A 12,488-nucleotide genomic window follows, 5' to 3' on the forward strand; every position below is an offset into this window, starting at 1 on the left:
ACTCAGCAGAGCTCTTCCTCACCCTTCTGCAACTCCACTGTGTGGAGACACTAAGTGCAAGTTGATGAAGCTTGCCCTATGTTTGTGAACCTCAGAGGACTATTATTTAGGTAGAAAAAAAATGAAATAAGCTTTTGCTGTAGAGTCTGCCTCAAAAACAAATGAGGTGCCAGTACCCATATTTTGATAAAAGTGTCATGAGTGTCAGCACAAAATGGTTGCCATGGGCAGTGTAAGGAGGGGAGAAATAAAGAGGGTAAATGGGAATGTGCAGTTAGTTCAGCCATGTGTAATTACGTTTATATTCGGTAGGGGTTGAGTACTAGAAGATTGCGCCAAAGGCTTAATGTAGAAGATGGGTTTTGAGGAACAATCTGAAGGCAAGATTCCACACAGATGTTCTACAAGAAATTTCTAATCATAAAGAGGCATTTAATCTATTTTCTTAAAAGTGTTATGCATTTTGGCCTATTTTGAAAGGTGTTCCTAAAAAACAAGAGACAACATTAGGAGTTCTCTGATTGCCTGTTTTTCAGTCTGTAAACTAAATTTCCATCCTAGTGGCCACATTCCCTTCTGAGCAACCTTGGAGGGGTTATGTGACAGTGTGTGGAGTGAAATGAAAAAGTGGATGGAGCAACAAAGAGAAATTTTGCCTTCATACAGTAGGCTAGTTTGTACATCCCCCCTCTCTATCCTCTCCAGACAAGCAAGCATCATCATTATCAGAGTGGAAATACACATTCCAGCCACACTTAAGGAGGATGCTGAACAAGGGCAGAGGTAGAGGCTTGGAGGGCCACATTTAGTGCCTAGAAACTAGGTTTCGTAGCCTAATCTGTGTAAGGACTGTTGAGGCATTTGGTATAGATTATTGATTCTACTGCACACTGTAGTCACATGATACTTCATGCCTTTTAAAATTGATTGTTATGGTGGTTGCAGAGATCAGTGCAGGGGCCCAAGCCCCCTCCCCGTTTTCCCAAGGTCATGTTCCATGTAGTCACCCATCATAGGAAGAAAGCTGTTTGAAGGGGAAAGTGAGGTATGTTTCAGGGAAGTTGCCTGACTCTATCAAGAAATGGTTGTAGCTGTTTTAATGATGTGGTGGTGATTTCCCAAATGGTAAGTCAACATCCTCTCATGAGTCAATCACCAGACTTCCAGCACTGGATGCTAGAGACAAAGAACACCATCTGAGTCAGAGGGTGGGACAGGACAGAGGATTGGCCCTCAACAAAGATTACATTCTGCTTGTGGATTTCCACAGTAAAAGCTTGGGGAGCTACTGTCATGTAGTCTAGTGTGGCATAGGAAGTGAAAAAAGGGATTTGCAACTTGAGGTTACAGGTTTTGCTACTGGAGGTTATGTATTTTAGACGTTCATCTGAGCCTGACCTATTCTAAGGTATGTCTACATGATTCTTGTTTTAATAATCAACCTTCAAAGTATGTTGAATTGTAAGGTGTGGATATTCTGCACTGGAAAACTAGATGCAAACTAGTTAGGATACCCAAGTATTTTGTATGGTACATGTCATTTTCAAGTGGTGGTTCAATTTATCAAGTTATCTCCATGGACCCATTGATTATGTTGGGTGTTTTGCCTAAGGAATAGTTCATCAGAGAAATCGGAAAGTGTAGCTCAGCTTTGAGGGACAGGGTTATCGTCTCCTTCTGTAGTTGAAGAGAAGGAAGAGGAAACAAGCTGCTGTTTATAGGGCTCTGGGACTGGAAGCATGTTTGATTCCCCCTCCCGCCATATGCAATATATAGAACATGTTGCTACCTTTGGGAATATATTGCCCATACTATCTTTTAGGTCACCATCTGCTGGTGGCAATGACAAAGGCTAGCACCCACAAAGATGGACATTGGGTAAGTGCATGCTAAAGGTATAATTTAAAAATAGATTCACAGTTCATTTGGAGCTTCCCAATGTATTGTGCCTTGTTTTATCTATATTAAATACCAAGGAAGGGAATGAAAAGCATGTGTGTGTGTCTATGTGTGCATCCGTGTAAACCACGATTACTTCCCTAATTAAGAGGTTCTGCTACCTCAAAGCAGTGATTAAGGCCTTTTGAAAAAGTTTTTGAGGATTTGGGGGGAAATGTTGTAAATTTTGAAACCATAACACATGTTTGGGAGCAAGTAAAGTTCAGGTGGTTGATTTTATGTAAGAGAGCAAAAATTGGTCTTCTGTCAAACACAGTAAGTTTCTCTCTGTTTGCCCCCTCCCCACCTCACTTTATGCCTTTTTAGGGAAAATTCCTGGCAGGTTGGGGCATATCAGGGATATCTGCAGGATTCATTCAGTTATAGCACAAGTATAAACAGGAAATTTCATGTTTATGTACTTGAGCTGTGCTAGTAATAGGTGAGAGGGGGACAGAAATCTAACAATGAAAATAGGGGATGATTAAGCCTTTTCTACTTGGCTAACAAACTTGTTGCAGCAACAATGTTTTACCTTCAGAATCTATACAAATGTGTGCACACACTTTAATCTCTGAGGTTCTGTTTCTATAAGAATGATACAATATATAAGGAGGTTTGGGGAGTAATTTATAGTTACACTAAATATATTGCTTATATTCACAATTTTGTACCAAAGGTTAGAAAGTAATGGTGTAGTGATTAGTAAAATTAAATATATGCTGTTTAGGTTAAGCTGCTTTGCAGTTCCAGCAAAGCCTGGTAGGCGATTTTTTTTTTAAATACTAGTGGTGAATATTCAAGCATGAGAGTGAAAGTTAGACAAATGTCATTTAAAAGGAGATTGCAGTACAGTGGTACCTCGGGTTAAGTACTTAATTCGTAACCTGAAACTGTTCTTAACGTGAGGCACCACTTTAGGTAATGGGGCCTCCCGCTGCCGCTGCGCCGCCAGAGCATGATTTCTGTTCTCATCCTGAAGCAAAGTTCTTAACCCAAGGTACTATTTCTGGGTTAGCAGAGTCTGTAACCTGAAGCGTCTGTAACCTGAAGCGTATGTAACCCGAGGTACCACTGTAGTTAACTATGTTGTGGTGTTGATAAATTGAGTAAACACCTGAGTTTGACACCTTATCAAGTTATTTGAAAGCACAGTGTATCTTCAAGCAGGTGGATATAAATAATTGATTTAAATAATTAAATTGTGTTAACCAAAGAACCTGTATAAACTCATGTGAATTCAACATTGGTATATTTATATAAATCCAAATAGTTCTGCCTCTTTCATGCTGCTATGCAATGTCCTGTTTTAAACAGATGTCGTAAGAGTTGCTTGATACAAAAGAAAATCAATTTATGCATTTAGTGATAATTTGATGTGGCTGCATTATATGTAGTGCCACCTAGTGGTGTACTTAGTGTACTGTAAGGTTTTGGTTACAGATGGGTAGCCGTGTTGGTCTGCCATAGTCGAAGTAAAAAATTCTTTCCTGTAGCACCTTAAAGACCAACTAAGTTAGTTCTTGGTATAAGCTTTCGTGTGCATGCACACTTCTGAAGTGTGTATCTGAAGAAGTGTGCATGCACACGAAAGCTTATACCAAGAACTAACTTTGTAAGGTTTTGGTATTTAATAAACATTGATTAAGATTTGCCGTTTTACTGTTTATATGGGAAGCTTTTAAAACACTTTAAACATTTTTTCAACCGAAAGCATAACATAATTTATACATAACATAATTTATACATGCTAATTGAAAGTGTGAAAGTGTTCATTTTTAAAGCATGAATAGTGTGCTTTTAACTGTGAAAAAAGACAGAATTTAAAACAGGCATTTAAGTCAGCTTTAGTGAGAAGAGGGTAAACAGTAGAAAAGGGGAAGAATATGGGGAGGAAGAGCATAAACAAAACATTTAAGATTCCATTAATGCTGCTGTGGTGCTTGAAAAGTGGCACATAGTTCTATGCAAACTGGAAGGTAGAATATGAAAGAGATTGTTGGAAAGGAACTGCTCAGGGATTCTTACCATATTCTTTTTGGAAAACAAATGTACACACATGTGTATTAAGATGTAGATGTTATAAGTGTGAGACTCTCGTGCTATCCTGACTTCATGGGATATTTTAAGGCATTCACTTACAGCAGAATAAAATTTCATACATTGCTTAGAAGTTTCTACATCTCTCAGAAATGCTAATCTTTCCAGGATCTCCTTAGGATTTGATTGTGTGTTTCTGTGCCTTCTGGAGTTAATGTGGGAAGTGCTTATACATTCTTTGGTAGCAAATCATGAGCCAAGGGAACAACTAATGTGTGTCTTTACTTACTGATGTTGGAGAGTTCTTCCTTCTGTTTAAAAAGCTCTTGGGGAATGTACAGGAATAGTATGCATGCATAACATCCTGAATACTTGCAAGCTGATGTTTATTACCACCTTTTCAGGAATGATTCCAAGCTCCATATGAAGAAAGGAAATATGGTTACCTAAGATGCAAAATGTTTGTGCAATTAATAGCCAAAGAATAGCCAAACAAACAAAAGAACCCTAAGAAAACCACAGGACAGAGCCTGCCATATATTATACTAGACTCTCAGACAAGCTAGTGAACTAGTGACGTTTATTGCATTAAATCATTGCCTGTGACAACCAGGTATTCAGAATCAAAAGTCTGGTTCCTGCCACAACAGGCATCATATTGTAACACACAATCTGCCCATCAGTTACATAATCTAAATGTATGTGTATAGGAATGTGGAGAGAGGCTTAATTTACTGTTCCTTCCTCTGGATTGTTGCCACTGGATTACTCCAGACAAGAAAGGTTTTCTATATAGTGTCCTTATTTATAACACAAACTGAAGCAGTCTGCTATTTGGCACCGGTTACAGTGGTTAAAATGCTTTAAAACAGTGCTACATAACAGCATTCCTTAAAGTGCAATAAGGCCTAATCGTACATGCATCATATATATACTGTGTGTGTGTGTGTGTGTGTATGATGCATGTAAGATTATATATATAATGTGTTGAGTTGCTGGTAACAGTGTGCTCTGGCTTCTGTCACAGTGTCTCATTGCGCCAGAAGCGGTTTAGTCATGCTGGCCACATGACCTGGAAAGCAGGTTCTGTGCACCAATTGGGAGCATAAGCACACAGATACTTATTTATTTATTAAATTTCTAAACACCCTCCATCTGAGGAATAAAGGGCGGTTCACAATATAGAAACACAAAAATATGTAGCAAAGTAACTAGCCAAAGGCCTTGGGAGAAGAGGAATATTTTTGACTGGCGCCTAAGCATCTAGTCTCAATGATTTCACTGAGCCTATATTTTAGCCCAGGAATTGGGAACCCGCTCCCCTCCAGATGTTGAAGAAGAAGAGTTTAGATTTGATATCCCGCTTTATCACTACCCGAAGGAGTCTCAAAGCGGCTAACATTCTCATTTCCCTTCCTCCCCTACAACAAACACTCTGTTGAGGTGTGTGGGGCTGAGAGACTTCAAAGAAGTGTGACTGGCCCAAGGTCACCCAGTAGCTGCATGTGGAGGAACAGAGATGTGAACCCGGTTCACCAGATTACGAGTCTACCGCTCTTAACAACTATACCACACTACACCCATCAACTCTAGCCAGCCAGGCCAATGGTCAGGGATGACAGCAGTTGTTGTCCAACAGGCCACAGGTCCCCTGTTCCCATTTCAATCTCCAATAACAAATATGTCCAAGAATTCATATTGCAAAGAAGAAACGTGCATTTACGATAAAAAAAAATCAGTAAATGATAGTGTGTGCTTAGAGTAAAAGCTGGAGTAATTCTTAACGGACCTGATATATGGTCATATTACCTGAATTATAAACAGATGCCTGGTCTACTCAAGCAACTAAATTAGGAGGTAGAATCCTGTGTTTTTAAGCATGGACCATACTGTTTCAGACTTATAGGTAATATATTACTTTTTAAAAATGATCCCAAGGATAAACATTCCTTTCAAACAAAAACAAAAAGCCTAGTACATCAGAGAGACACAGGTTCCTGCCCAGTGTGTTCCCTGCTGAGCTAGTTTTCTACCTCCATGAAGTATTTTATTTGAACAAAGCTTTCAAAAATGTGCTTTCCCAACCTGTAGTGGGAATCTGAAGTGATTCAATGTACTAAGGACTTCACTACCACATTCTGCTGCCTATGCCGACCTGCTCAAAGTGAATTTTAATAGACTCTAGGAAGACAGAATGCTGGGGTTGGTGAGTTTATAGCAGAACTGAAATTTGAACCTGATTGGCCTTGGGTGTGTTGCTAGCTTTCAGCCTCAGTTCCTATTCTCCAAAAGAGATGCCACAATGCTTCGCCTCACTGTGTTAACTTAAGGGGTAAGCATCTCATTCAGCACTTGAAGACCACACAGAGATGCTATTGACATCTTACAGTCAGCTTGGCTTTTTGTAGTTATCAGGGTAAGAAGTTTTCATTCTAACAGATGGATAGATGGATAGATGGATAGATAGATAGGTAGATAGATAGATATCTCACTGCCTGGTACATCAACACAAGAGAATGATAAGCCACTGAGTTTACAGAGTAATACAAGTTGTTGGATGGAATATAAATATGAAGAGGGAATATAAATATGAAGGAGGGAAAACTTTACTTCTGAGTTTTATTTTTCATTGTGGCTGGAGTTGTTGCCCAGGCTGTTTTAGGCACTGTAATTTTAATACTGTAATTATAATATAGTGGTGTGTCATCTACATTGTAGAACTGGTAAACCATAATAGATCAAATGGACTTTGCCACATGACATATTGGTGGCTTTGTTTACTGATTCGTACTCATATCCCTGATCTCTCTTACAAATGGGAAAACTTGAAAACAAAAACCTATAACTTGAAACCTTCGCAAAATGGGCAGCTGTTTACCAGCATGAATGAGGGCAGATCCACACAATACATTTGAAGCACATTAAATACATATTTAAAGCACATTAATTCCCCCAAAGAATCTTGGGAAGTGTTGTTTGTTGAGAGTGCTGGGATATATAGCCCTGTGAGGGAGAAAGTGCAGTTCCAAGGATTCTTTGAGGTGCTCATGTGCATTGAATGTGCTTTAACTGTATTTTGTGGATCTGCCATTAACATATGAGAAACTAGCTGTTACCTCCTGCTGAAGTGTCATTTGTTTTCTTTCTTATTGGTACTCCTTTGGGAATATCCCAATAGTCGTTTGATGCCATGAAACACTGCTGGTATTAGTCTGAAAACAGTAGTGCAGGGAAAGCCTTGCTGATTTTTTTTCCTGTAAAAATGTTACAAAACCATTATTTTTATTGTTTTACATACAATGTAAATAACACAAGGAATAATACATTAACAAGGGGGTTGAAAATGAGGGGAAGAAGCAAGGGGGGTAATGATAAATATAGCAAGGGGCTAACAGTAGTCTAATCAGCCACCATTGCACACTTACCTAATCATTATTACTGATAAGTGTATTAATTCTTTAACAGAGAACTTCAGGGGTATAAGTAAAATACGTTTTCTATAGCTGCAGTTCAGAACTGAGAAGGTGTAAAGAACTACTCGAGACCCCAAGCATACAGTTTTAAAAGCACTAAATAGCTAAAGAAAGGTGTCAGGAGTTGGGAGCGTGGTATTGAAAGACCTGGTGTTTGGAAGGGAAGGGGAGCAGGAAACATTGTTGGTGTTATAGAAGAATGGAATGTTTAAAAGACCAGGGCTTGTTATTTCCAGGAGAAGGGCGGCTGCTGCAGTCTGCAAGAGCTGTGGGAAGCACTGACTCGATTAGACAGCCCACTCACAGGATATAAGAGGGAAGCATGATCAAGTGGGCAGAGGTCACAAAAATGCCGTGTGTTAGCCTTTCTAGAGATGACTTAGGAGGTACTGCGGTTGCATATCCTGAATTTCCATCACCTAATGCACTGGGTTTATAAAGGAGGGTGGGTTTCAGGATGCAGGGTGTGTGGTGTGTGTAGGCAGCCGTTCTTATATGACAGTGGGTGGAGATTGTAGCATTTCTTGTGCTTTTCCTGTGACACTTTTCCTTAAAGAAACAGGCTGCATTTTATTAGGGCCGGTTAGCTTCTGTTTCCCACCCCTCCCTTCCCCTGCTCTAGTATAGAGAGTTTGAGGTTATATTTAAAGCCCCAGTATTAAATACCAGTTAGAAAAAGCATTCCTCACACAGTAGTTGTGAAGATGGCAGGTTTTAAATTAGAGAGAGTTTTAGAGTGATTGTAGTAAGTTTAAACCTATAGCAAGCCAGACGTTGCAACAGTACACACATGTGCGTGCACACAACACAGAAATAAATGATTGGTGTTGTGTGTTTTAGGTTTCGTCTCCAGAAATACAAAAGCAATCATCCATTTTGCTCCAAGCTCTTCATATTTTCACATGAATACTTTTTGCAAACCAGTATTTCAAATGCATTTTTCCCCCTTTGGATGGTATGACATTAATTTATCTCTTTAAAAAAGGCTTTTCAAAATGTATTTTGTTGTTGTAACTCTTAAGTCTGGTGTAGTTTTGAATGGGTAATCTGTGTCATATATAATTCCCAAATTTTTGGCTCTAAAATAGTGAACAGCTTGTCTGTACTAGTGCTTCTCCCCCTCCCAAGCACATAACATTTCTCCATTTAAAGGCATAATAAGACTTTCAAGAGTTTGATTTTCTTATATGTTTCAGTTTGTAGACGGATCTTTGCTAACTCTCTAAACTTTTCTGTGTTGTATGAACCTTTTCAGGTCTATGGGTGTCCCAACATTCCTTTTAACTCAATTTATATAATTAAGTCTTTCTCATACACTTCTTTCCAAGTTCCTTACAATTATATCGTCCCTATTCTTCGAATATGCCCTACCATAATTGTTCACTCTTTTACATTTGGCTCTGCTCAGTCACATCCAGTATTTCTTATCAGCTTGCCACTCAATATTAGGATATTAGATCTCACTTTTGAGCTTCATAGGAAAATAATTTCCCTTAAGCTATATGGTTACCACACAATGAGTTGTGGGTTTTTGTGGGGGTTTGGGGCTCTAAATTTATATGTCAAAGTTCCTGTTGAAAATTCAAGCAGTTTAATATTCTATTCATACTAATTGGAAGTAATGGAACCCAAATTTAGGCATTCTTGTGTTAGAAAGAAATATCTAAAAGGTTCAGGAAAGGAGGAGGAAACGGATGGCAAATGTTGATGACCTAGGTACTAATCAGACCATGTGAATGCCTCTCCCCTCACATATTAACTGATCATAACTATATGCAGCAATATGCAGTAGTAGATAAAGTCATGCTCTTTCATCTTTGTTCAAAGTATGCATTAGCTTGACTCTTTTAAATTTGTAAGCTTCAGATCATGGTTTAGGTGCTAATCTAAATAATGGTTAGAGAAGAGCCTAGTGTGGATCTGGTATCTGAATTTAATGTAAGTATATACATGAAGACTTGTGTGGGAAAGGCAGGAAAGCTGTTATATTCTCTAACCTTTCCTTCTATTTTTGCATTTTTCTGTAATGTAACAGTTGTCACAGGACTTAAATACCTGTGTGATTTTGTTGTTGTTGCATAAATTATTTTTTCTTGGGTCCTGAATGATACAATCTCATATTCTTGATTATAACAAATGTTAAAATTCTAAGCCAGGTGGGATTCTTTTTCAAGTCTGAAAGAAATGAAAGTATGTCATAATTCACACTGTTACTATTGGTTACTATTGGTTACAGAAAATCTGCACATTCGACATGCCAATATATTGTTTTTGTGAATGTTTTAGATACCAAATGAAAGTTTAGTGCCATGTTACACACATTCTACAACATTTCTGTTTTTCTCGCATATAAAATAAATGTACTATTAAACGGTGTGAGCACACTTGTGTAGCATAAGGCAGCAGTGTACAGTGCACTTAAATTCCTGTAACTGGCATCTCAGACAGTTTGTAGTCTTTTTAGCCTCAGTAACTCTTGCAGTGCCATCTTCTTTCTCTTTCTCTATGGCCCATCTGCTACTTCAGCATTGCATGAAGTCATAACTTTCCCATCCATCCCCAGTTGCATTATGACACCATCATGTGGTGCGTTTCCCTGCGTCTGAGCAACATCACTGGCAACTGGAGGCAAGGTAACTTACCTGTGCAGAGCATCCTCTGAGGAAAGAAGGGGAGAGGAAGTGAATCTTGCCCCATGACTCACTGTGCGGCAGTGCTGGGATCAGTTCCCGCACCTTTTAATAACATTTAAAAGCAGAAATTAAGCAGGTGAAGACTTCTTTGTAATATTATCGCCATGCCATAAAAAAGCATCACCTGTGTCATTTCTGTTGTCAGGCCCCGCTTGGGGAAAAGGTGGCGATCTTAGGTATATCTGCTGCACAAAATACATGGAAATGCTAGCCCATCAGCCTGATGTAGTGTAATGAAACATGTGTCTGTCATAGTTCAATGTGGGGGCCCAAACTAGACATGACCACAGTTATGTAAATTTTTATTCTGTGTTCATTAAAAAACAAACAAACAAAGGCAGAATACAAAGTGCTTAAGAAGAGGGATAGAGGGGAATGGTAGAGTAACTTCATCAGTCTTCCTCCTCAAAATTGCCTCCCCCAGCTGCTGTTTTTTCATTGTAGATGAAAATAAGTTCTATTTTCATACAGGTGGGAAAGCGTAAGAGGTAGCGTGCGACTTCAGTTTTAAAGGGTGTCAGGAGAACCACCAATTACTGGTGTAGACCAAGCCAGACCATGAGTCCATCAGCTTTGCTCAGTGTTGTCACTGTCAGCACCTCTCCAGGGTTTCAGAAAGGGGTCCTTCCTAGTCCTCCCTGGAAGGATTGAATCTGGGCCCTTTTTGAATGCAAAGTACATGCTCTACCACTGAGTCATGGTTTTTCCCCATAAACAGAAAGATACACATGACTGCATGCCACATATAGTTTAGGTCTGAGTTGCTCTCCAAAATATGCAAGGAAAATAAGTTCCTGCAGTACAATAGAAAGCTGGCAGTCCTACAGTTTCATCTAGTGGCATCTAGAGCACTGTCATCAATACTGTCGTCTGAATATTTTCACTTCTTTGAAAAAGAATCGTCTCATTGCTGTACAAGACAGTTCTGTACAATTCTTTTTAGAACCTGCCTATAGAGGCTGCACAGATGATTCAGATCCCTGATTACGTATAGCTTTATGTTGAGTGAGAAGCTTTCACAAGTACCCTATTGCAGGCATGAGCCCTGTTAAGATGTCAGAAGCAGCAGAGATGGGACAGGGGCACTGCAGAGGTGGCAGGGCTAGCCAAGGTTGCTGCTCTCCCTCACATGATTTTAATCACATCGAGGAACTGAACACCCAAATAGGGCTTGTGGTGTTCATGTGTGTCCCACAGAGCTTTCCTTGAATGAAGCACACACACACAAACACACACACATGTACATAGGATTAACAGCTGTAAACTGTGTTTATTTTTCTAAGAGATATTCTTTTAAAGTGATAACTGATTAAACTGATTAACTAGTTCAAGAAATATAGACTTTTTTTAGTTTTAGTTTTGATATCCTTGCTAAAAGCTTTGTGATGGTTAGCACACTACATAAACAAAATACAAACATTATCTTTTTTCTCTCTACTCACAGTGGTACTGCATACTTGTGGTCTGACTTTTGCCCAATGCCTCCATGCAAAGCCACAGATTCAGACTGGGTGGCATAAACAAAAATAAGGGTTTTCTGTTTCTGTGTTGACTTGTTTTATAAACTGAGGGCATTACTTTTAAGTAGAGCTGTTGTGTGAGGTGTATGCCTTTCTGTAAGTAAATGTCCTCTGTAACCACTCAAGACTATAAAGTGCATCACATCAGCATGCAGAAAAAGTCATGTGAGTATTGAACTCGCCCATATTACTAGAGACGGGAAGACAGGCAAGGAAAAGAGTTCTCTTTCTTTCTTTCTTTCTTTCATCACTAACTGGATTAGGCTCTCCACCTATAAACATGTTTTTGAAGGGTGAAAACATATTCTCTACCCTTCCTTAACTTACGTTTGCAAAAGACCACTCAATGTAAGAAGTCATATACTCACTCTGTTCCTTCTCCCCCACCTCAAGAGAGAGATGAATCTGGAAAATCCTATATATTGTCCCTCACTGGGATACTGAAAGGCTGTCTGATTGCATTCGCTCTCCTTTTCTTTCTAGCTGGAGGTGGGGTGGGGGCAGGGGAGAGTGGATGGGTTGGGGGTGGAGGACAGAATTTGAGTTCATTAAACCCTACTTCATTCACCCACCTAAGTAAATACAGAAAGGATTGCTGGCTGCTTTTTTTTTTGCCTCTATGTCTCTTTCTCTCTATCAAGGAGAGCTAGGTGGGGAGGGCGGGGGGAAAGCAAGCCCTCACAGACACCATGGCACCACTATGTCCATGACCTGTCTACCAGGTACAATTCCATTATGAAAAGTGTGTCTGCCAGTTCTTAGTTAGGTACCTAATAATTTATTCTATGTTGGGGGGGGGGACTTAGCACACATTGTGAATAAGT

At 39.4% G+C, this 12,488-nt stretch overlaps 1 long non-coding RNA gene across 1 annotated transcript in view; it reads right to left on the reverse strand.

Moving 5' to 3' along the window:
• The window catches only part of LOC308476251, a 30,908-nt gene extending 18,774 nt beyond the window's left edge, over window positions 1–12,134 (reverse strand). The window contains exons 1-3 of the long non-coding RNA XR_013985808.1: window positions 12,033–12,134; window positions 10,094–10,186; window positions 9,507–9,626 (exon numbers count right to left, since the gene is read on the reverse strand). This is a non-coding gene — a long non-coding RNA (uncharacterized lncRNA). The remainder of the gene's footprint in view (window positions 1–9,506; window positions 9,627–10,093; window positions 10,187–12,032) is intronic.
• Between the last annotated feature and the right edge of the window lie 354 nt (window positions 12,135–12,488).

Source organism: Podarcis pityusensis, assembly GCF_964106645.2.
Source record: "Podarcis pityusensis genome assembly, chromosome: 4".
Lineage (NCBI taxonomy): Eukaryota > Metazoa > Chordata > Lepidosauria > Squamata > Lacertidae > Podarcis > Podarcis pityusensis.